The sequence below is a fragment of the Corythoichthys intestinalis genome, chromosome 17 (assembly GCF_030265065.1).
Source record: "Corythoichthys intestinalis isolate RoL2023-P3 chromosome 17, ASM3026506v1, whole genome shotgun sequence".
NCBI lineage: Eukaryota > Metazoa > Chordata > Actinopteri > Syngnathiformes > Syngnathidae > Corythoichthys > Corythoichthys intestinalis.
The window spans coordinates 31,417,757-31,440,604 of record NC_080411.1 but is presented as its reverse complement, the minus strand read 5'-3'; positions in this window follow the sequence as shown (position 1 = coordinate 31,440,604).

The window sequence follows — 22,848 nt, the reverse complement described above, 5'->3', positions numbered from 1 at the left end:
AGAAGTTATTTTCTCGTGTCCGCCGCAAATACAGTGGTCAGCCATTGGTACGCAAAAGCGTATGGAAGCCGTTGAGGGCCAGCGCGTTTGTCTACGTCCAGTACGCATGCGCGCATGCGGACCACTTATGTGCACCCCTGGTTGGAGTTCTGCTAACGCGTGTGTGTGAACCGCTGAGCTCCCGAGTGACGAGTGGTCAAGGTGGATTTATTATTATATTTTTGTGAATAAATGTGCATAAGTGGAAGCTTCTCCCCTTTTAGTTACTTTAATGCACGCATCCTAATTACCACGCGTTACAGGTTGCTGTAGGAAAGTAGGAGTAGGTAGAAGCTTGCGGTCCTGTGCAAATGAGCAATGTATTGCTCGTGTCGCGTTCAAGAACTGCTCAGATTTTTAGCCATCAGCTACCTTGCTGTCCACGAAAATGTGGACCCCAGCACGTCTACTGTACATCATTTGATTAGAGTCGTCAAGTGTCAATATACACGGAAGTGTCCTTTCCATTTCATCCATATTTGAGACCGTCAATCGTCCCCGTGTTTTATTCCAACACATTGTCGATGACAGCAAGGTAGCTGATGGCAAAAAATCCGAGCAGTTCTTGAACGTGACGTGAGCAGTTGCATCTGCTCTCGTTTTAAACCAAGTCGATTGACTATTTTGTTCGCCTCCATGAAAACACATGAGAGAAAAAATGAAAACTTTTTTCAGAAACAATACAAAGGTAAATGAGAAAGCCCTCAAAGCCAGTTACCTTGTTGCTAAACTTGTTGCTGAATCCAAAAAGAGGCAATACTACCTGGCTGCAAAGCCATTGTCAGTGAGATGCTTGCGACTAAAGACATTTCTAATGTCCCGTCTGACAATTCTGAGCTTTTCAAGCCTAAAGCCTGAGTTATAGTCCCGCGTTGCAGTGACGGCGCAGCGACTACGACGTCATTCGACATTCGATAGTTCTGCGGTGAGGGAACGCGTTGCTCTGTAATTCACCGCCAAGCCACTAGAGGGGTGTGGCGTTATGTTTGTACGGTTTTGGGGCATGCTTGTTGACTTCCGCTAGTCTAGTTTAACGGAGAAAAAAATAAAAAAGGCAAGATGGAGCTCTTGAAAGTAAATATTTTGCTCATCAACATTGAATAATTATTGAACATACAAATGTTGAGGGGCAGGCGACGCAGAAGACAGTTTCGAGGCGGTCTGGCCGACTTTTGATGCCGCACAGAGAGTTCTAGACACGGGTGGAGAGAGCTAGCTGTGGCGGCTAGCTTCAAACTGGCGTCGAGCACTGCGTTCAGTCTGCAAAGCCCTCCAGCCCAATTTGTTTGCCGTGTCCTACAATCAGCCAGTGGGAAGCCATAGCAGATTTCTGGCGTCTATGGAACTTCCCAAACTGAGTTGGGAGCCTTGATTTTAACGTTATCATAAAAAGCACCGAGGCACTCTCAATCAGTGATGATGTATCGTGTGTGAACTGTCTGTTATTGAAAATTAAAGATCAAAACAACTCTTTTGACACCAAATCTGGGATTTTTTTCTTCATATACTTGAAGTGTGACACATAAATAAGTCACAGACTCACAGCAAACATATGTACACAATAAATGATAAAGAGCACCAACCAAAAATACGACATAAAGTGATAAAAAGTTGGCAGTTTTTGGCCGACTGGGTCACCGCTTCATGCGGCCACTCGATTCCGAACACACACGTCGCGGTGGTTCTTCCATTTTTTTTTTTTTTTTTTTTTTTTTTTGGTCAATCGCCGACCTTGCCATTTGGCGATCACAATAATGTCTTGACGAGACTTCCTCTTCGATGATCCTCCCGTCGACTTGATCCATTTTTGCCTGTAGAAAATAATGCTTGATTCTATTCTACAATGGCAGTGATTTTGCGCTGAACCGGAAACAACAGTCTGAGCGGACCAATCACAGTCCGTTTCTGCCACGTCATACGCGTCTACGCGATGCTAAGATTAGAAAATTCGAGAGGAGCGCGTCAGGTTACGCCGCAGGGTCGTAACTTGGATCTTCCTTGACGGCGCAGGTCTGACGCGAAGTATAACTCGGCCTTAATTGCTATAATAAAAAAATAAAAACAGAGAGAGACTAAGAGCTGTTGACGAAGATTCCTGCAAGGATACCGGCTTGGTGTTCATCCATACAGGCTCAAGTTTCACACTGATTAAGTATAAATTCATACTTAATATTTATATTGAGAAATTATTTCATAATTAAATTTGCTGTACAGAAAGTAATTTCAGAACATTTTTGGTTTGTGGTGTGCCGCGAAATTTTTTCCAATGTAAAAACGTGCCGTGACACAGGAAAGGTTGAAAAACACTGCGCTAGACACACTAAACACGCTGGAGTTAACTCTCGTAGCTGGTGGGAAATGTTCATGACAGGGTTTACCAACATTTTGTATAAATGCCAAATTACATTGGAGGTATTCCCTCCTCGGCAGCCACTCTCCGCAAACATATTTTATATGGCGTTTGGCGCTCCTCCTTCAAGCCGCGGCCATCTGTAGCTTTTCTGTAGCTAAAGTATTCCCATACCAGCGATTTCATTTTCTTCGATGGGGTAAAAAGTTCAGGAGTTTCACCTCCTCCACCCATCGTGTAGCACAGCTAACTCACTGACACTGAGCAACAACTGGTGGGGGAGGGTTGAGCCTTGCAGGTGCAAGCGAGGGATTTCTCCATGCATTTTTGGGACATCAAAAATAGCTAATAGGGACGGTATGAAAGAAAATTTTTGCGGTTTTGAAACTGACGTTTTCATATTAAGGTGTACCTTGAAACCAACCGGCACATGTCTACATGCCACTGCATACGGTAACTTTGCATTGTTTGGTCAGATGATTATACAATTTGCAATGGTTGCTGTGAACAGGCACATCAGTTTTGTCATTGATGACAGAAAAAAAAAGGATAGGGTTTTAACTAGGGCTACAGCTATCGATTATTTCAGTAGTCGATTAATCGATGAACTAGTTTGTCGAATAATCGAGTAATCGGATAAGAAACATGAAAAATTAAAATACCTGAGCTGAGCCTCAAACGGTATAAAAAAATAATTAAATAAGGATCTACCTGTATGTTTAACAAAAGAACAAATGGCTAACTTACATAGCAAAAGTCCGCTAGCTTCAATGCTATAAAACGCTAACTTTTTTTTTTTTTTTTTTTTTTTTACAATGCTCTTAACAAATGGTTCAGACACATATTCCCACAAAAACAGCTAAATATACTCATAAACTAAATTATGAATGCATTTAAAAAAAAATTAAAAAAAAACATTAGGTCAAACAAAAACTTAGCTTATGTTGGTCTTAACATGGAGCAGCTGGATTCACCGATGTAAAAGGAGGCAGACTAGAGGGTAGTGTATCCAATCAAATCAATAAAACTGAGTGCAAACACTTTCAAAATAAACCATTACAATGCCACAATAATCAAACGATAACTCGAATCAACAAAATTTAATTTGAATCTTTTTTCTCTAATCGAATACTCGAGTTAATCGATTAATCGTTGCAGCACTAGTTTCAACTGCAAATGAAAACTTTTTGTTTTCAAAATGTGATAGAATTTGAATTACTATTTTTGTGATGTTTAAAAAAAAGACTTTTGAAAAAAATAATTATGAGAATTATGACTGACCATCATCATCTGCCACTTAGCAGCAGTCCCATTTCAACTGGCAATAGATTGTTGCAGTTGTTTGTTACACACATTTGGTTTCAAAGTGAAAACGGTACAAATCTTTGTAAGTTTTGATAAACCTTTCTTTCTTCTCGCTCCAATGGGATGAAGTTAAGATTTACAAATAAAAGTCAGAGTAACATGCATCAGCAGGTCTGACAAATGTGTGAATACATGATCTATTTGCGTCTTTGTGCCAGCACAGGTGCTGCCGACTTTGCCATTTGGAGGTTTGTGCTCTGGGTTTAACATACACACACAAAGGCCTACAGAACAAGCAATGTGTTTCATATCCTAAACCGCAGCACGGACTATGGTTTCTGATGAGCGCTTTTAATTTTGCTTTCTAGTCGCACCTGCCCTTGGGGTCCATTTCCTTTCATAATTGTGTGTTTGCACGATGACAATCTTTGTGCTGACGGGGCGTGTCCAACCTTCTAAGGCTGAGCCTGCTTTATATTGTGTTAATGATGCGATTAAGATGTTCCACATTGTCAACACGCAGAGGCCAATGTGTGTGGAGTGTTTGTCTGACAACTATGCCACACACAATCTCCTCCCTAATGCAAACTTTGAAGAGATTATGCCTTTAGGTAAGAGCTGGAGGTGTTTTGCAATTTTGACTATTAACGATTCTTATGCAAACATATAGTTTCTTTTCAAAAGTACTACATTAATCAAATAACATATTTGTTTAGGGCTGGGGCTATCTAATATTTTAGTAACCGAGTATTCTACTGAAAATTCCATTGATTAATCGAGTAATCGGATAAAACATTTAAAAAAAATTTTTTTAAGAGCAATTATAAAAATACATGAGAAAAGTCATTTCACCTAATATTGAACCATTTTTAAACAATTAATGTCTTTATTTTCAATGTACATTGTTGAAAACAGCCAACAATTGCAACTCAGATGTGTCTAGGGACAAAAACAACAACAAATTCACTGCTTTGATTAAAAAAAAAAAAAAAAAAAAAACTTAAGAAATTATGAAAAAAAATCCTATTTCTCACATAAAAATGTCATTACGCTTGACAACACACTCTCTTAAGTTAAGTGCTTTTCCCACGCCTTTCAATCGAATTTCCATTTGTTTAAAGCTATTTTTAAGTTGTAGTTAAATTTTAAGTTAGTCTAAATTGTAAGCCCTGATAGGATTTGGAGTTTTTGCAGTGTTCAAAATAAATGTGTGGTACCTGCTGTGTTGAAGCACATTAGGCACCAGTGCTACTTGGTATTTTATCCTTCAATGACTACTGAGCTAAAATTGACAGCTTCATTATGTTTTTATTGTACACCCTCTTTACTCTAGTGTTGTGTGTTTGCAGATTAAATAAAGCCTGTATGAAAGACACGTTAGCCACTCATCGACAGTAGTCATAATTAATAGAAATCTATTAGTAGGGCTAACGTTACGTTAGCAAGGTACATTAACATTAATCTGATTTATTAGCGCTACGAACGTTAACTTAATTTTACCTTGTCCGGAGTATCGCTCCTTCGCTCTCGAAGTAAACGTAGCATGCTGTTGTGGTATGCAAGCGCTGTCATACTGTGAATACATGAAACAGTGTTCACCTTGGTGTCCAGCTTGAAATGCTCCCACTCTTTTGACATTTCCTGCTTTTTTAATGACTTTCTCTTCGGCTTCTTCGTCTTTCCCTCTATACTCATGCATGGATGAACTCAAATATATCCACTGCCTCTGTCTTTTTCCTGTACGCATGTGACTTCAGCGCGTTGTGCCGCATTAAAAGTAGTCCGGGCAAAACGTCATGCTTAGAGCTGGCAAAATGAAATGATTCCTCGAGGCGGAGAAAATTCCATGATCAGTTTTTTAAATCGAGTTACTTGAATTATTCGAGTAATCGTTTCAGCTCTAGATTTGGTTTTATTTATGTGTTGCATTCAGGCAAAGTATGCTGGTTTTAAAATGTGTTACAATTAGGGCTGTCAAACGATTAAAATTTTAAATCGAGTTAATCACAGCTTAAAAATTAATTAATTGTAATTAATCACAATTCAAACCATCCATAAAATATGCCATTTTTTTCTGTAAATTATTGTTGGAATGGAAAGATAAGACACAAGACGGATATATACATTCAACATAATGTACATAAGTACTGTATTTGTTTATTATAACAATAAATCAACAAGATGGCATTAACATTAACATTCTGTTAAAGCGATCCATGGATAGAAAGACTTGTAGTTCTTAAAAGATACATGTTAGTACAAGTTATAGAAATTTTATATTAAAACCCTTCTTAATGTTTTCATTGTAATAAAATTTGTAAAATTTTCAATCAAAAAATAAACTAGTAGCTCGCCATTGTTAATGTCAAAAATTACAAAATGCTCATGGTGCTTAAACCCATAAAATCAGTCGCACCGAAGCGCCAGCAGAGGATGACAAAACACCAAAAAACACAAGTAACAAGTGGACATGACACTTTGCTGTCATTTTAATCTGTTTGAGCGGGGCATGTGCGTTAATTGCATCAAATATTTTAACGGGATTAATTAAAAAAAATAATTACCACCCGTTAACGCGATAATTTTAACAGCCCTAGTTACAATTCATACTTTTTTTTATTCATGTTAAATTCCTCTCATGTTAAAATTAATGGACTGGATGGATTTTTTTTGTTTTGTTTATTATTATTAATTTAAATATTTGATGAGCCATGACCAACTGAATGCTCTCCAGAAGCTGAGCAGAGCTGTCTTTGTTTACAGCCTAGGCGTATGGCTATCATAAACCCTAATGATCCGCCATTTATTTTACATTATTGTCCTTTGTGTATGAATACCTCCACGTTTGTGTAACAGACACTATTTGATGAAGTATGACCATGTACATTAGTAATCACTTCTCTGTGATTTTATTGTAAAAGTCTATAAGATCCTAAAGAATAATTGAAATCGATAAGATGAACAACAAGAGAGAAACGGGGTTCAATGGAGAGCTGACAAAAAGTGCTTAGCACTTTGTGCCACTTTGCCTCAGCTGCCCCCCCAATACACACTCGCACACACACACACACACACGTCACTGCCCCCCCCACCCCCAAACCCTTTCCATGCTCTCGTCAGCTAATTATGCGGAATTAGAATCTTCTTTCACACCAGTGGTGTCAGGGTACCTTAGCTTGATCTGTCAAGGCCCCTCATGACTGGGTGCTAAACTCACGACAGTTGACGAGTGCGAAGGGCCGCAAAGCTAATTGTAAGTGAAAAGCTGGACAGCACTGATGGTGGGAGGGGAGTCTGTGTGTGTTGGGGGGGGGCAGGGAAGCGAGGTGGAGGGCTTTGTTCTTTCGTTTTTGTTTTTCATGACTGATGAAGGAGGGACATTTGTTTGTTTTTGTTTTGCAGGTGGCAAAAAGGGTGGCAAAGATGGACAGACAAACAGATGGAAGAGATGACGGAGGGAGGGGCAAGAGTTGGAGGGTGAAGGAGTCTTGTGCTGCCCCAGAAAAGAGGGAAAGGAGGAAGAATCCATGTTTGAAGAAAACAGGTAGGTGTGATGAAAGACAAAAACAAATTCTTTCTTTCGGGGCATGTCGGCCAACATCTTCCTCATCAGTGTTCATGGCCTGGGACCACCTGTGCTGTGTGTGTGTGTGTGTGTGTGTGTGTGGTATTTAAAGCATACATATTTAATATCTGACTTGTTTGTTGTTTGTGTATATTATCACTTGTTTGCTTAAAGCAAGTGCATATTTTTTCAGTGTGCGTGTCGGTATGTTTACACCAGGAGCAATAATATTATTGTTTTAAAGTTTGGGATTGAAAAATATTGTTTTAAATCATGATAATTTTTTAATGAAAAAGCTAAAGCAAGGGTATAACATTATGCTGCAAATTAGATAGTTTCGGACTGTAGGGACCTGTTTGTCTGATGATGCAATTTGACATGTTCGGATGGTTAGGAACTAGGGACTAGGCCCTTAGTTGCCGTAACAATTTTCGTTCCAACTTTGATGTGAGGTCTACCAAAGAAACTAAATGTTGTAGAGGTTTGGCAATTGTTTGAACTTAGTAGCTAAGCTTCTTGCCAAATTTCCGTTTCTTGTGCAACACATTAAAAGCTCAACAACATTGTGGATCTTAACATCCTTTAAACACACATCTGCTGGCACTATTCTCTACCCCCCTAATAATAAAAATACAATACATTCACACTCACGTTCATACAAACACAAGTGCACACACCAACAAATGCATCAAGTATCATATACATACAGTATGTATTAATCTTTGTGTGCCAGTTGGCCTGCTTTGGAGCATCTCTCTAATCTTGTTGTAGGTTAAACGTTTCCTTGCCAGGCCAAATGAAATGTGTCACCAGAACAGCGGCAGAGAGGAAAAGCATGACAGGAGCTTGTCACCTGTCTCTTTAGGGCATCTGCATGTCTGAGGATGTCACACTTCACTTTCATCGCACAGTCACACCCCGCACTCAGAACATTTCCCAAAACGCACACACAACATTTTGATGCCCAAAAACAATGTTGACACAGAAATAGTTTGAATATTTTTTTTCTCCCTATTTTTTGATCAAGGGCCAGCACTTAATGAAAAAATGGCAGACTTTTACTTTGCAACATGGATGACTTATTAGCAATTTATTATTTTTACTGCAACTACCAATGGTTTCATCCCACATTGAAAAAGTTCTAATTTTGTTCGTAATGTCACAGTGGTTTTCTTAAAGGGGCAGTTATCTGTAATAAATCTAATAAAACTATATAAATATATCGCATACATCAGTGGTCCGCAACTTTTTTTCCACCACGGACCGGTGTAATGTGGGCCTTTTTTTTCACGGTCCGGCAGAATATTACAGTAAATATAAAGTAACATTAAGTGCAGGGAAGATGTAACTCAGCATATGCTGAATGAACCTTTTTTAACAGCGGCGTCTCCTAGAACTTGACGGCAAATATCCTTGGTCGCAGGTATAATGAGTTCTTCTCCGATCGTGAAATGTTTCTTGACCTTAGCAATACAGTTCGCCACGAGGTATAATGCTCTCAGTGCATTCGATTGTTGCCTTGTTTGCTAGCTTTTAGCCACATATTATGCAGAACAGGCTTGGTTGTAGGCTCCTTTTCTGGCTCAGCAGGTGGCCTTTTCTCCTTAAAAAAACTGTCCAAAGACATCGACGTCTGCAGCACACAGCCAACAGCAGCTAACATTACTGTTCACATTGACTGATGTGGTGTGCAAACACCCCAGTAATGGCTGCTGACCCCTAGATGGAAACGTAGACAAATCTCTACTCGGAATAGCTAATACAGTACACATGCATATTGATGTGTCAAGAGGCACTGGCCAGATTGCGGTTGTTAACAAATGATTCATTATTTTTCTGTGGCCCCGTGACAAATGTGCCACGGATCGGTTCCCGGCACCGCTGGTTTGGGTTCACTGATATGCATGGTTGAATGATACTGATGAGGACAGCCAAGGCAGTTTGAAGGCAACCTTCCATACAAATACACGTATATATGTATGTGTGTATATGTATATATGTGAACAGTGTACCAACATACAATTGCATTGACATACGATCTTTTCGACATCCAACGTAAAATTTGACTCATCATTTGTCTTGACATATGACGACATGCTCGAAATATGACGATTTAAAACAGCATCGCAATTTGATGTCCTGACGGACGCACGGCGGATTTTCTTGTCAAAGAAATTAACATGGGTCCCAAGAAGGTTAGAGCAGGTGGTGAAAAAAGGAAAAATTTGATGCTTACTATTGACAGTAAGAAGGAAATGATAAAATATGAGCGTGCTGTACGCGTCACTGAACTGGCTCGACAATACGGCCGGCCGGAGTATATCTGCGATCTCGACGGTCCTCCCCTGACCTGCGTTCGCTATTCTTTTTAAGTTAAGGTGACAATTATTATTATTATTATTGTAACATTAGCAAGGAAGTTGCCATGCAGCTTCTTCATGTTTTTAATTTATTCCAGAACTTTTGCAACACAACACGGATACTATCCACTGTAGCTGATGCCAACAACAACATGAAAAGAGACAGTAAAAACACTCTTGCAGCTCTCTCACTCTGGCGTCAATCCCATGGTGCATTCAGGAACAGCCATTAAAACACAACCGCCAAATTAGAACCCGATTCGTTACATAGGTATAATTATTATAATATTATTCCGATTTGTATTTATAATTTATTGGTTTTGCTATGTGTATTTGATATTTGTAATGGTACCAGCAGTATTTATTAGGATTTAGTGTAGGTTTTTGGGCTGTGGAATGAATTCATCAAATTATAATGTATCCTTATAGGGAAATCCCGCTCGAGATAGGACCATTTCAATTTACAAACCAGGTCCTGGAATAAATTATACTTGTATGTAGAGGTACCACTGAATGTATGTGTGTGTATATTATATGTATAGCGGAAAACACTCTGGTGACTTGATGTTCTGCTCTGAGACCCCCAATTTGGCCAAATTTCAAAACTGTCCAATATGCATGTGTGATACATCAGTGGAAAGCTTAAAATCTAAATTTTCTGGGGGAAGAAAAATTTTGAATAGGAGGGAATTTAAAAAAAGATTTTTTAAAAACCCCTAAACTCGAGGTGAGAGCATGAGAGAGCATAATTAAAGACACCATGATTTTAACGAGATATTATCGCATACTTACCTTGTTTCGATCCAAAAACACATGTAACATGTCTCACCGGGTGTCAAGACACAGCTGTGAATGTCTACAGCCAGACTTTATGGGGATTTTATGGGTGAAACACGGTAATATAACAAGGGCGGCAATGCAGAAATCGCAGATATCAAGGAATGGTAAAGATTTTCTTTTTCACATACTGTATTTACCCTTTTAAACATTTTTTTTTTTTCAATTTTTCTTTGGATTGATAATTTATCATCTAAAATATCGGGGAAAATGTGACAGTAACAAAAATTAAGCAATAGTTATGAAGTACAAATACGTGACCTATTTACAGACACAATTTTTTTCTATTTGACGTAATATGTTTAAAAGTTTAAAATATGCGTGTGAATATTAGACATCAATGAATGATCCTAAGCTAAAAATGATAGACATTTTGAATAATATATATACCGTACTGGCCCGAATATAAGACTGTTTTTTGCATTGAAATAGGACTGAAAAAGTGGGGGTCGTCTTATATTCGTGGTCTAGACGTTATACCCATTCATGACGCTAGATTGCGCCAGATATCATTGAAGCGATGTTCTGTCATTCTGAGATCAGCTACTCTCAAGTTTAACCAGTTTGCATTATTTTATTGCAGTGTTTTTTCTTCTTCAGATTTCTTTCAAGACTACAGTTACAGTTAGACTTCACTTTGATGCTTAATGCAGTTATTGCAATTTTGTTGTTTTATCACAATAGATTGGTTTATTTACATTTCAAAAACCAGAAGCCATTCATTTACGAATGTAATTGCACTTTAGTTTACATATTTAAATGTTTAGATATTAAGATTTGAATGAGGCAAAAATAACATGCTTTTTCTCTCAAATATATTGTTATAATCATTTGTTTCAGGTGTACTGTAATTATTTTCTGTATAAAAATTTATTTGGTGTTCAAAAAGTCTTTTTTCAAACTTGAATCTTGAAAAAGAATGGGTTGTCTTATAATCAGGGTCGTCTTATATTCGGGCCAATACGGTAATTACCTTCTTTTTATGGCTGGGTTGAAACAAAAGCGGTTGCGTGGTGTCTGTAAATGGGGGTCTCCAGGGTAAAACTGACAAATTAAAAATAGTTTGGGGGCTTAATGAGCCATTAAACTTCTCTGGCAGCACATAGACATATTGTTCTAGCAAACACAACATTCCTTTTGGTTTAAATTACAGCAGTTTATTTTAAAGAGAGGTGCAAGAGCTCAAACTGCTTATTCAGCCTTGTTTGTGTTTGTATGTGTGTGTATATGTATGGAACCCCAAAATGGTCAAAATTAAATCAATAAAAACATTTTAAATACCATACCAAATAAATACCATTTTGAGAAATAACATAGATAAAAACATAAATTGGTAGTTTCACTTTTACAGTTACTCAGAGAAGTTGCGAATCAGTGTGCTATAGAAATGAAAGGCCTTTACTTCAGCCTGAGGGAGGATTACAGCAGCAGTGTGTTTTTGATGAGATGCTTTATGGAAGTTTACCTAACAGTTCATTGACTCTACCAAATGCTAAAGTGGCTGAAACATGACATTATGAAAGAAAGAAAAAGGCCAGAGTAGAAAAAGACATTTAAAAAAAAAAAAAATCTTTGTGAAAAACGCTTTTTATCGTATAAAATCTTTTTCATAATAATATAACCTTGTTTTACAATTTAAGGGCCATATTACACAATTTGTCTGTTATTTATCAAAATTGTGTTTACTTCTAACTGTTTTTATTTGTATATGGCGGAAAACACTAAGGTGACTTGAAGTTCCGCTCTGAGACCCCCAATTTGGCCAAATTTCAAAGTTGTCCTATATGCATGTGTGATACAACATTGGAAAGCTTAAAATCTCAATATTCTGGGGGAGAAAATTTTTGAGCAGGAGGGCATTTAAAAAAAAAAAAAAAAATTTAACAGCAAAACCCTAACTGGAGGCGAGAGCACGCGAGAGCAGAATTAAAGACGCCACGATTTTAATAAGATATCATCGCGTACTTACCTTGTTTCGATCCCAAAACTCCATGTAGCATGTATCACCGACAGTATCAAGACACAGCTGTGAATGGCCACAGTCGGATTTTTAAAAAATTTCATTGGTGAAACATGGTGATATAACAAGGATCGCGATGCAGAAATTGCAGACAACAAGGAGTGGTTGAGATTTTCTTTTTCATATAGTTACCCTTTTAAACATTATTTTTCAAATGTTCTTTGTTTGGATCGATTATTTATCATCTAACATATCGGGGAAAATGCGACAGTAACAAAAAAAAAAAAAAACAATTAAGCAATAGTTATGAGGTAGATATCTGTGACTTTTTTACAGACGACAAATTTTTCATTGTGACGTAATTTGTGTAAAAGTTTAAAATATGCGAGTGAATAATTTTTTAAAGTCGTTTTTTTTTTTTTTTTTTTTTTAAACTAAATATTAGACATCAATTAATAATTAAAAAAAAAACAACTAAATATTAGACATCAATTAATGATTTTATACGATTACTTACCTTCTTTTTACGGCTAGGTTGAAACAAAAGCAGTGGCGTGATGTGTGTAAATGGGGGTTTTCAGGGTAAAACGGACAAATTAAAAATAGTGCGAGTCTGCGATGGAAGCATATAGACATATTGTTCTATCAAACACAACAGTTGTTTTGGCTTAAAATACAGCAGTTTATTTTAAAGAGGGGTGCAAGAGCAGAAACTGCTTTTCAGTCTTGTCTGTGTTTTCCGCCATATACATACATTTTGTGTCCAGAATGCCCAGAATGACTAACTAAAATTGCTTAAGAAAAAGGATTTTCTTTTCCCCTTGGTTTTGGAAACAACTGCATTCTCAATAGTATTTGGCTGAAATTATGAAACACAAGTGTTTCAACGGCTATTGATTGCGAGTCACTATTTAATCATTTACGGTTTAAATCCTGTAGCTTTTTAAGAACATTCCATGCTAGGTAATACCTGTATTGTTTTTTGTTTTTTTTTTAATTTGAAAAATATACTAATTTTGTTTTGTGCGATAACACCAGGCGATTCTGTTTGCTTCACTGTAGTCTTTTGAATTATTCTGAAAAATTCCCTTTTATTCCTCCGTGCAGATTTAGTGCCAGTGGTCTTTAATTATACATTGTTGTGTTAATGATTAAACCCTTTCACTTATAAATCCGGTGGAGTTGTTGACCTTCCATTTATGTGTTTGCCGCCGAAGCTAAAGAGGCAGACAGCGGGATTCAGCAGTCAGCCGACAGCCCCCACTCCAGCGCTACTTTGGAGCACTTGAGGACTGGAAACAGCTTTTCTGCAGCTCGTGTAGATTTGCGTTGATTAGGCCTCGGCTGGCTCGGGGAAAGTCCTCGCGGAATAGGCCAGGAAGCTGTTTGGAATTGGACGTTGTTCCGCCCCTCTTGTCATTACCCTCCAGCTCTCACAAAAGAGACCAAATCTCTCAGTGCCTTTGAACCCGTGTTTGAAAATGAAAGACATGTCGAATGGAGGTTCTTTTCTTATTCTTCTCTTTTAGTAGACAAGCGTAGAGAGAGGGGAAATGAAGGAGGAGGGCCGATGGAAGAGGGGCGGGGGGTTGGTGAGAAGCGCTTTGCAGCCCTATTTTCACTTATGATCCGTGGTTTTCTTCCGGCCTTGAGCTGCTATGGAGGAAAAGATTTCTTTCCGGGAAAAAAAAAAAAAAAAAATCCTGTCGTTGGCAGTGCAGAGAGGGAGCAAAAAAAAAACGGGAGGTGGGGGCACGGCTGAGGGATAAGATGAGAAAGAGGGTTCTCTGGAGCCAGCTGCTGGAGAGGTTAGTTTGAGATTTCCAGCCATTAACCTCGTGCCCAGCCAGCTCGGCCACTTGAAGCAGACAAGGACCTGGCCTGGCTGGGCCGGAGCCCCTGTATGAAAGGGGACGGGGGGACCCAGCTTGATCTTGTGGGGAAATTGTTTACAAGTGGGACCCTCAACTCCACAATAGGGCAGAGCACAACAGAAGTGGGGAACGCAAAGAAAGAGCGAAATAGTTGAGTGAAAGAGTGAAACAAATCTTCCAAAGCATGGGGCAAAAGTGAAAGAGCAGGGAGTGAGAGTGATTAAGGACGGACCAATGAGGGCTTCTGGCGGGTGCTGTCGATGGGAGTTTGGAGGGGGCGCGGCATGCAGTGATTTTGACACAATACGTGGAGGGCTTATTGGAATGGAGGGTTTGGAGGAGGTGGGGGCCTCTCGTTCTCTTTTCAAAGGCAGGATAAACAAGGAAATGAGTCTGTAATCATTTCCAGAGATTGCCTTCCTCCTTTGCTTCTCTCGGCCTCCTCCACTGGCCCGTGTTCATTAGCGGTCCGATTCAAGCCTAGTTTTAAAAAAAAAAAAATTCTGGACAGAGAGCCAGTGAGAGAATCTCCAAAGAAGGTCCACCACTGTACTGCTCCTTTTCCAATTCACAGTACCGTTTCCCATTCGCATAATCAAATACTAACATTTTTTTAAAAACAGAAGGAAGAAATGATAAGAGTAAAAGTCTCAAACTCAAATTTTAAAACAAATCTGGAGCAAGCAAACTATAATACTGTGGTATCTCTGCATATGATCGCTTCGACACACGATGTTTTCGACATCCGATGTAAAATTGGACTCGCCGTTTGTTTCTACATATGAAGATTTACGGCAGCGTCGCAATTGAATTGTTTTCCTGCAAGACGGCAGCATGGTAAGTTTTCTTTTGGAAAAAAAAAAAAAAAAGTCATAAGTCCCATGATGGTTGGTACAAGTGGGGGAAAAAGGAGATGCTTACAATTGAAATTAAGAAAGAGATGATTGAATAATATAAGCGAGGTGTACTCATTAACACTAGAAAACCCAGCAGAGGCGACTTGGCCTTTCCCAAGACAAACACTCCTAATATTCCCTAGCAATGGCCAATGTGGCCTCTCCTCCGTGACTCATGTGATAGTTTGTGTCAGTTCAAGTCAAGCTACATTTATTTAATTACATTTATTTATGAAGTTTGACACTTTTTACACATTTTTTAATTCACTTCTCCTATTCTCCACACATAACGACAGAAAGAATGGCCCAAATGTGTACATTGTTTTGAAGAAGAAAAAAAAAAAGCGTTTTAGAACTGCAATTTGAGTGTAAAGCAGGAATTGTGTCTATAGTTTAGAAGGACTGAATCAGGGGCATGGATTATGGATTGTGGTCATTGTGTCTGAAGTTAACGTATGTCTAGTGGTTGCATTACCATATGAACGGTTGTTGCCTGTCCGACAACGACTTGCCAATTCAAAAGCACTTGGGTCATTTTTGCCACCTCTGGGTTTTCCTGGGGAGAGCCCATATCGGCCATTGTTTGGGACTAGTAGGAGTACCAGAAGTCTCTGGGATTTCTAGTGTTAATTAGTTGGCTCGACAATACGGTCGGAATATGTCAACAATCAAGCAGGCGGTAGCTATAAAGATGGTAAACACATCCAAGGGGACTGCTATCCCGTCGAAGCGTTGTGGTGTTATTTTGGTGGAGTTGCAAGCCTTTTACTAATTTGGATTAAGGCTAAAGAGATCGCTGGTGATTCAGTCACTGAAGCAATAATATCCCAAAAAGCCTGCGCTATTCATCATGACTTAAAGACCGCCCCTCAGGGGAACGTGGAAGGGTAGAGTTCAAGCCATCCTGCAAATGAGGAAGAATCCAAGGCTTCTCACGGTTGGTTCGAAAACGAAAAGAAAACGTGAGTTAATTCTAATGTTATAAAGTTCTGAAGTTATAAAGTTGTGAAGTTATTAAGTTCTGAAGTTATTAAGTTCCGAAGTTAAAAAAGTTTAAAGTTCCCCCTCTACCTAAATCCCCACCATCTCCTCCGACCTGCGTCCATCAGTCTCGAAGATTCAAAATTCATTTGATTTATTATTATTATTATTTTTTTTTTTTAGTAATTTCTGTTTTACATGTGTCTAATTTAATACATTTGTTAAATTACAACACGGCTCGATCACCCGCTGTCTCCTCCGCCTCCATTCGAATCGAATTACAATGTATTCCTATCGGAAAATCCTGCTCGACATACGACCATTTCGACTTACAAACAAGGTCCTGGAACAAATTAACTTAACTTATAATAACTTAAAATCGCATTAAAAAAAAAACATAAAAAATTTAAGATAAATGCTTGACTCGTATTTTTTTGTTGTTGTTGTTGTTGTTTTTTTTGTTTTAATCAAGACAATAAACATTACATTTACATTACATTATATAATTTTTTTGGTCTGTATCTTTTTAAATTAAATTTCATGGTATTTTTCACAGGTCAATAACAACCTCTCAAAAGAATTCAACTTTTAAACAATGAATCAGTCCCTGTCTTGGAACAGAGAGAGCTTGTAAAGGAAACATTTATTCAGTTCAGTTTGCTACACTCTGATAGCGGCTGATGCACTATACTGTGCATCGACGGACAATCTTTATTGCACGTTTGATGTGGGTTTTGTGTGGGCTGAATTTTATTGCCATTTAAGACGGAACTGGCCAACGGGCCTGAGTTTGACATTAGTGGTGTATCACTTCTCCTCTCGATATTACTGCAGCGATCTGTTTTCTTCTGAACTAAGGCTACGTCTACACTAGGACAGATATTTCTTTTGACTTGTAATTCGGATAATATTTTAAACTTGTCCACTCTAAGTTTAAGGTGCGTTTATAAACGCCACGCTCCTGCAAGAGCCTGCACAAAAAGGAGCACCCTCGTGTGTGTGATGTCATCGTCCACGCGGGTTTGCCACTGAACCGGAAGCTTATAATTTTTTTCTTCTCCGGACATATTCAAGCATAAAATTTACAAGCTCTTTCACTTGTAAAAAGAGGAGCAGGAAAGCTGTGCCTGTGCAATTCGCCTCCATTGTTTACAATGCTGTAATGCCACACAAAAAAATGGCGATGGAGCGCTCCATGACGTCACGTCCGTGTGCTCTGATTTTTACACTGTTAGCCGGCGGCTACACTAGACTGGGTATCCAGCGTTGAAGAAATGATCTGGCTCTCTAGCCTGTGTAATAAAATATCCGGACAAGAGGTACATTACTGTAGCCTACATGCCGTATAGCACAGTGGTACCTCTACATGCAAATGTCATTTGTTCCATTACCTGGGTTGTAAATCGAAATGGTCGTATATCGAGCGGGATTAATTCAATCCACAGCCCAAAAACTTACGCTAAATCCGTCATAGATACTACAAGTACAATTACAGATGGCAATTTCACATAGCAAAACCAATAAATTATAAGTACAAATTGGAATAATAATCATATAATAATAATAATATCACCTAACAAATCGGGTTTTAATGTGGCAGATGTGTTATGCATGCTGTTCCTGAACAGACTGACGAGAGAGCGAAAGAGGTGCGTTTTTTACTTTCAATTTTCATGTTCTGTTGTTTTTGCCATCTTCTGCTACGGTGGACAGTTGCCGTGTTGCGTTGCTTAAGTTCTGAAATAAATGATTAAAAACTTGACCAAGCTGGCACCTTCCTTGCTGATGTTACAATAATAACAATTGTCACCTTAACTTATAAAGACAGAGGTTGGCGGCGGACCGTCATCGAGATCGTAGACATATTCTATCATTTCCATCTAAATTTCAATGGAAAGCGTCACCTTTTTCCCTTTTTCACCACCTGCACTAACCTTCTTGCAACCCATGTTGATTTCTCTTACAAGAAAACCTGCTCTGTGTCTGTCTTGCGAGAAAACAATGAAATTGCGATGCTGTCATATGTCGAGACAAATGACGAGTCAAATTTTACTTCTGATGTCCAAAGGGTCAAAGTACCACTGTATAATACATTTAATGTTTAAGTTTACGTAAGGTTAGGTTATAATATATATTACATTACTTAACATTAATTCACATATACATTAGTGCATTAATAAATAGTTATTAATTTATACTGGTACTAGTAAGTGATTTTAAAATGAGAAACATTGCTCTGTGAATCCTTGGGTGCTGCTAACCTAACCTTAAGTATATGGTATTATTTCACGTGAACGTACCTCATAGGTTTTACTTAACCTAAATTAACCATTACTGAATGTTTTTGGACCCTTATTGTAAAGTATAGCACATGTGTCCCTTAACTAAGAAATTCTAAATGCTTAAGCCCCCCCTTAGCCTTTATTAACCATTACTCAATGCTTTTTGGACCCTTATTGTAAAGTGTAGCACATGTGTCCCTTAACTATCCATCCATCCATCCATTATCTTCCGCTTGTTCCGGGGTCGGGTCGCGGGGGCAGCAGCTTTAACAGGGAAGCCCAGACTTCCCTCTCCCCAGCCACTTCAACCAGCTCCTCCGGCGGGATCCCAAGGCGTTCCCAGGCCAGCCGAGAGACATAGTCTCTCCAGCGTGTCCTGGGTCGTCCCCGGGGCCTCCCGCCGGTGGGACATGCCCGGAACACCTCTCCAGGGAGGCGTCCGGGAGGCATCCGAACCAGATGCCCGAGCCACCTCAGCTGGCTCCTCTCTACGCGGAGGAGTAGCGGCTCGACGCCGAGTCCCTCCCGGATGACCGAGCTTCTCACCCTATCTCTAAGGGAGAGCCCGGACACCCTGCGGAGGAAACTCATTTCGGCCGCTTGTATCCGGGATCTTGTTCTTTCGGTCACGACCCAAAGCTCGTGACCATAGGTGAGGGTAGGAACGTAGATCGACTGGTAAATCGAGAGCTTTGCCTTTCGGCTCAGCTCCTTCTTCACCACTACGGACCGGTGCAGCGTCCGCATTACTGCAGACGCCGCACCGATTCGCCTGTCGATCTCCCGCTCCCTCCTACCGTCACTCGTGAACAAGACCCCAAGATACTTGAACTCCTCCACTTGGGGCAGGATCTCATCCCCGACCCGGAGAGGGCGCTCCACCCTTTTCCGACTGAGGACCATGGTCTCGGATTTGGAGGTGCTGATCTTCATCCCAACCGCTTCACACTCAGCTGCGAACCGCTCCAGTGAGAGTTGGAGGTCACGGCTTGATGAAGCCAACAGCACTAAATCATCTGCAAAAAGCAGAGATTCAATGCTGAGGTCACCAAACCGGACCCCCTCAACGCTTCGGCTGCGCCTAGAAATTCTGTCCATAAAAGTTATGAACAAAATCGGTGACAAAGGGCAGCCTTGGCGGAGTCCAACCCTCACTGGGAACGAATTCGACTTACTGCCGGCAATGCGGACCAGACTCTGACAGCGGTCGTACAGGGACCGAACAGCCCTTACCAAGGGGCTCGGTACCCCGTACTCCCGGAGCACCCTCCACAGGATTCCCCTAGGCACACGGTCGAACGCCTTCTCCAAATCCACAAAACACATGTAGACTGGTTGGGCGAACTCCCATGCACCCTCGAGGACCCTGCTGAGGGTGTAGAGCTGGTCCACTGTTCCACGGCCGGGACGAAAACCACACTGCTCCTCCTGAATCCGAGATTTGACTTCCCGACGGACCCTCCTCTCCAGCACCCCTGAATAGACTTTACCGGGGAGGCTGAGGAGTGTGATTCCTCTATAATTGGAACACACCCTCCGGTCCCCCTTTTTAAAAAGGGGGACCACCACCCCGGTCTGCCAATCCAGAGGCACTGTCCCTTAACTATGAAATCATAAATGCTTACGTTAACAAACCCCAAACCTTATCCCTAACCCTATATAGGCCAATATATATTTTTTTATTTTACCAAACCATTAGTTACTGTCTGTTTATGCATTAACTAATGCATTAACTAATGCTTTAACTCATGTTAATTAATATAATAATAAATGTTAGATAAGCAATTTTATTAATTATTGTAATGTTACTTAAACATTAGTTATTGTCTAAAAATGCATTAACGAATGTTAATTAAGGGACCCTTATTGTAAAGTGTTACCACTAATCCTTACATGTTTGAACCTGAGGCGTCAGATGACGACGATTTACTCGGCACATCAGAGAGTGGTGATGGCGCTGCAATAGTTTCCGTCACATGTTCACAATATGTGACATTTTATGTGTAGTTAGCAGTGTCTGGTTGTGTCACTCTTGATGTGCTGCCACGCCCTCTCCTCCCACGCTCACCAGTGTGTCGTCTCCTGGCTCCATGCAGGCTTACACACACGGTAAGATTTGTTTTCTTGGTCAGAGAGACTATCCAATGTTGCTTTATCCTTTAAAGTTCTGTGTTGAGTGATCATCTCACACAAAATGTAACTCGTAGCGTTAGCATAGCATTCGCGATTCCCAACGGTGAAAAAATCTTGGGCAACTTTTTTTACTTACAGTTCGTGGCATCCAGATGGGTATAATTAATTGAAAAAAATTGTACGGTTTTCATGCTGAGTGTGTATTATCACAAAGTTGGCGTTGTCCTTGTAGATCGACGCTACAATATGTGCTCGTCTGTCAATATTGATTAGAAATCGTCAAAAACCTTTATTTTTGGAGTTTTTAATTTTACAGACAAAAACATTTTTAGTAAACGTCGATTGAAACTAGACGAAGACAAACACATTTTGAGATGACTAAAATATGACTAAAAGTCTAAGACTTATAAGTATTATCGTCCTATTAGACTAAAAGACTATGACGAAAATTAAACGGGCTGCCAAAAACAACACTGGTTTTGAGACAGCGAATGATGCATTCAATACAATTTAATCGAGTAAAACGTTCAAGAATTGAACTGTTCATCTGCCCTTTAAGGCCATTATTCGTCCTAGTGTAGAAGTAGCGCAAGTCTCCCCCTGAACTGGTTATTGTGGCATTTGAGGCTACAAGGCAATGAAGCTGTGTTGCCACCGTTTTGTCACCTGAACAATCATTTGAAAGGACAATGAGAGATTAAAAGTCCACAGTCACCACTTTACTGAAGAATTAAGCCCTATGTCTCCTATTGAACTCTAAACATCGCGAGAGAAGTGAAATGCTATCTTACTGCAACCACAATAATAACAAATATATATCAGTTTATAATAAAAACTGAGGATGTTTTGGTCTGCCGTTGAAATTGTTGCCGAATATTTTCTTAAAGTATTAGACAAATGTGCTGCTTTCCTGTTTGCTTTTAACACATTGACCCGGCTCATGAATCAGCAGCGAGTTCCTTCCAAAAATACAGCCTACCCCCACACAGTACTTTTCAAGGAGGAAAGAATAAGCGTGTGATAAAGGTAGGAAGGTGAACAAATCAAAAGAAGAACAAAAAGAAAAAGCATATGACATGAGCGTGCCTTTAACGCAAAAGGGGATCTGATGAGACTCGGACCAGGCCTTTCTTTACCCTGTCAGGGAGGAAGCTATTCGTTTTTTCTTTTTTTTTTCTCTTTTTTTTTTATTGGTTTCATATGACACGACAGAACTTTTTAAAGATGTTGTAGACGCACTGGTAAAAAGGCGTCTGCCCACCCCTGCATTAAGTACCCCTGTGATCTCCACCATATTTATAGACACCGTCTTGTGTCACATGGCTTCCATTTCTTCACTTGTTGGGACCCCCTGTGGCTGCTTTTACAAGCACAGGTATGAAGGGGTCACGCGCACCCTGGCGGGGGACCAGTCACTGGAGTAAGAAATATATTTCACCATTAAATCCAAAATTGCAATATAAATGCAGGGGAATCCAAAATAATCTAATTCAAGAATTAGTTGACACATGTGTGTTCTGTTTGTAACTGATTGTAACTGTTTGTGTTTAGACAGTGATCCCCCAAAAGAGTCCTCAAAGGTACTCAAAAATTAATGTCATTTGGTTAAACGTAAACCTTTAGAGAAGGATTATTGGTTAACTTCCATTTGATTCCTGGTTGACTGCACTACATAACATAGTCATGATGTGCGGATATATAGTTTCATTTGGGTGAAATATGATTTTTTTTTTTTTTTTTTCTTTTCTTTTATTGGTGCACCTACCTCTCAACATGGGCAGAAAATGGTATTGCTTTGCTCAAAGCAGTCATGACAGTTTTAATTGATTTAATGCTATTTTAAAGGCAGTTAACATTTTAATTTAAGATGAACTTGAATAATATGAAGGCCATTTTTAAAAGAAATTTCATCAAATGCATCAACCAGCTTTTAAATGCTTACCGTATGTGTCATTACGAGGTGGGACTCACCAATTTGATTGCTTGAAAGAGTAGACTCAAAAATGTGTTTTAGTTTTAAAAATAAAACGTTTTTTTATTTTATTTTATTTTTTAATTGTCATTTTTATATATCAGTAATAGCCATTCTGAAACATGTTTCCATTGTTCATGTTGTGTTGTGAATTGACCAAAAAAAAAAAAAAAAAAAACGAGAATGATTATAAACTGAAAAATTATACCTTAATAAACGCATACACTGTATTTATATGGCTGAAATCACTCGGGCCACTTCAAGTTCTGCTCTGAGACTCCCAATTTGGCCAAA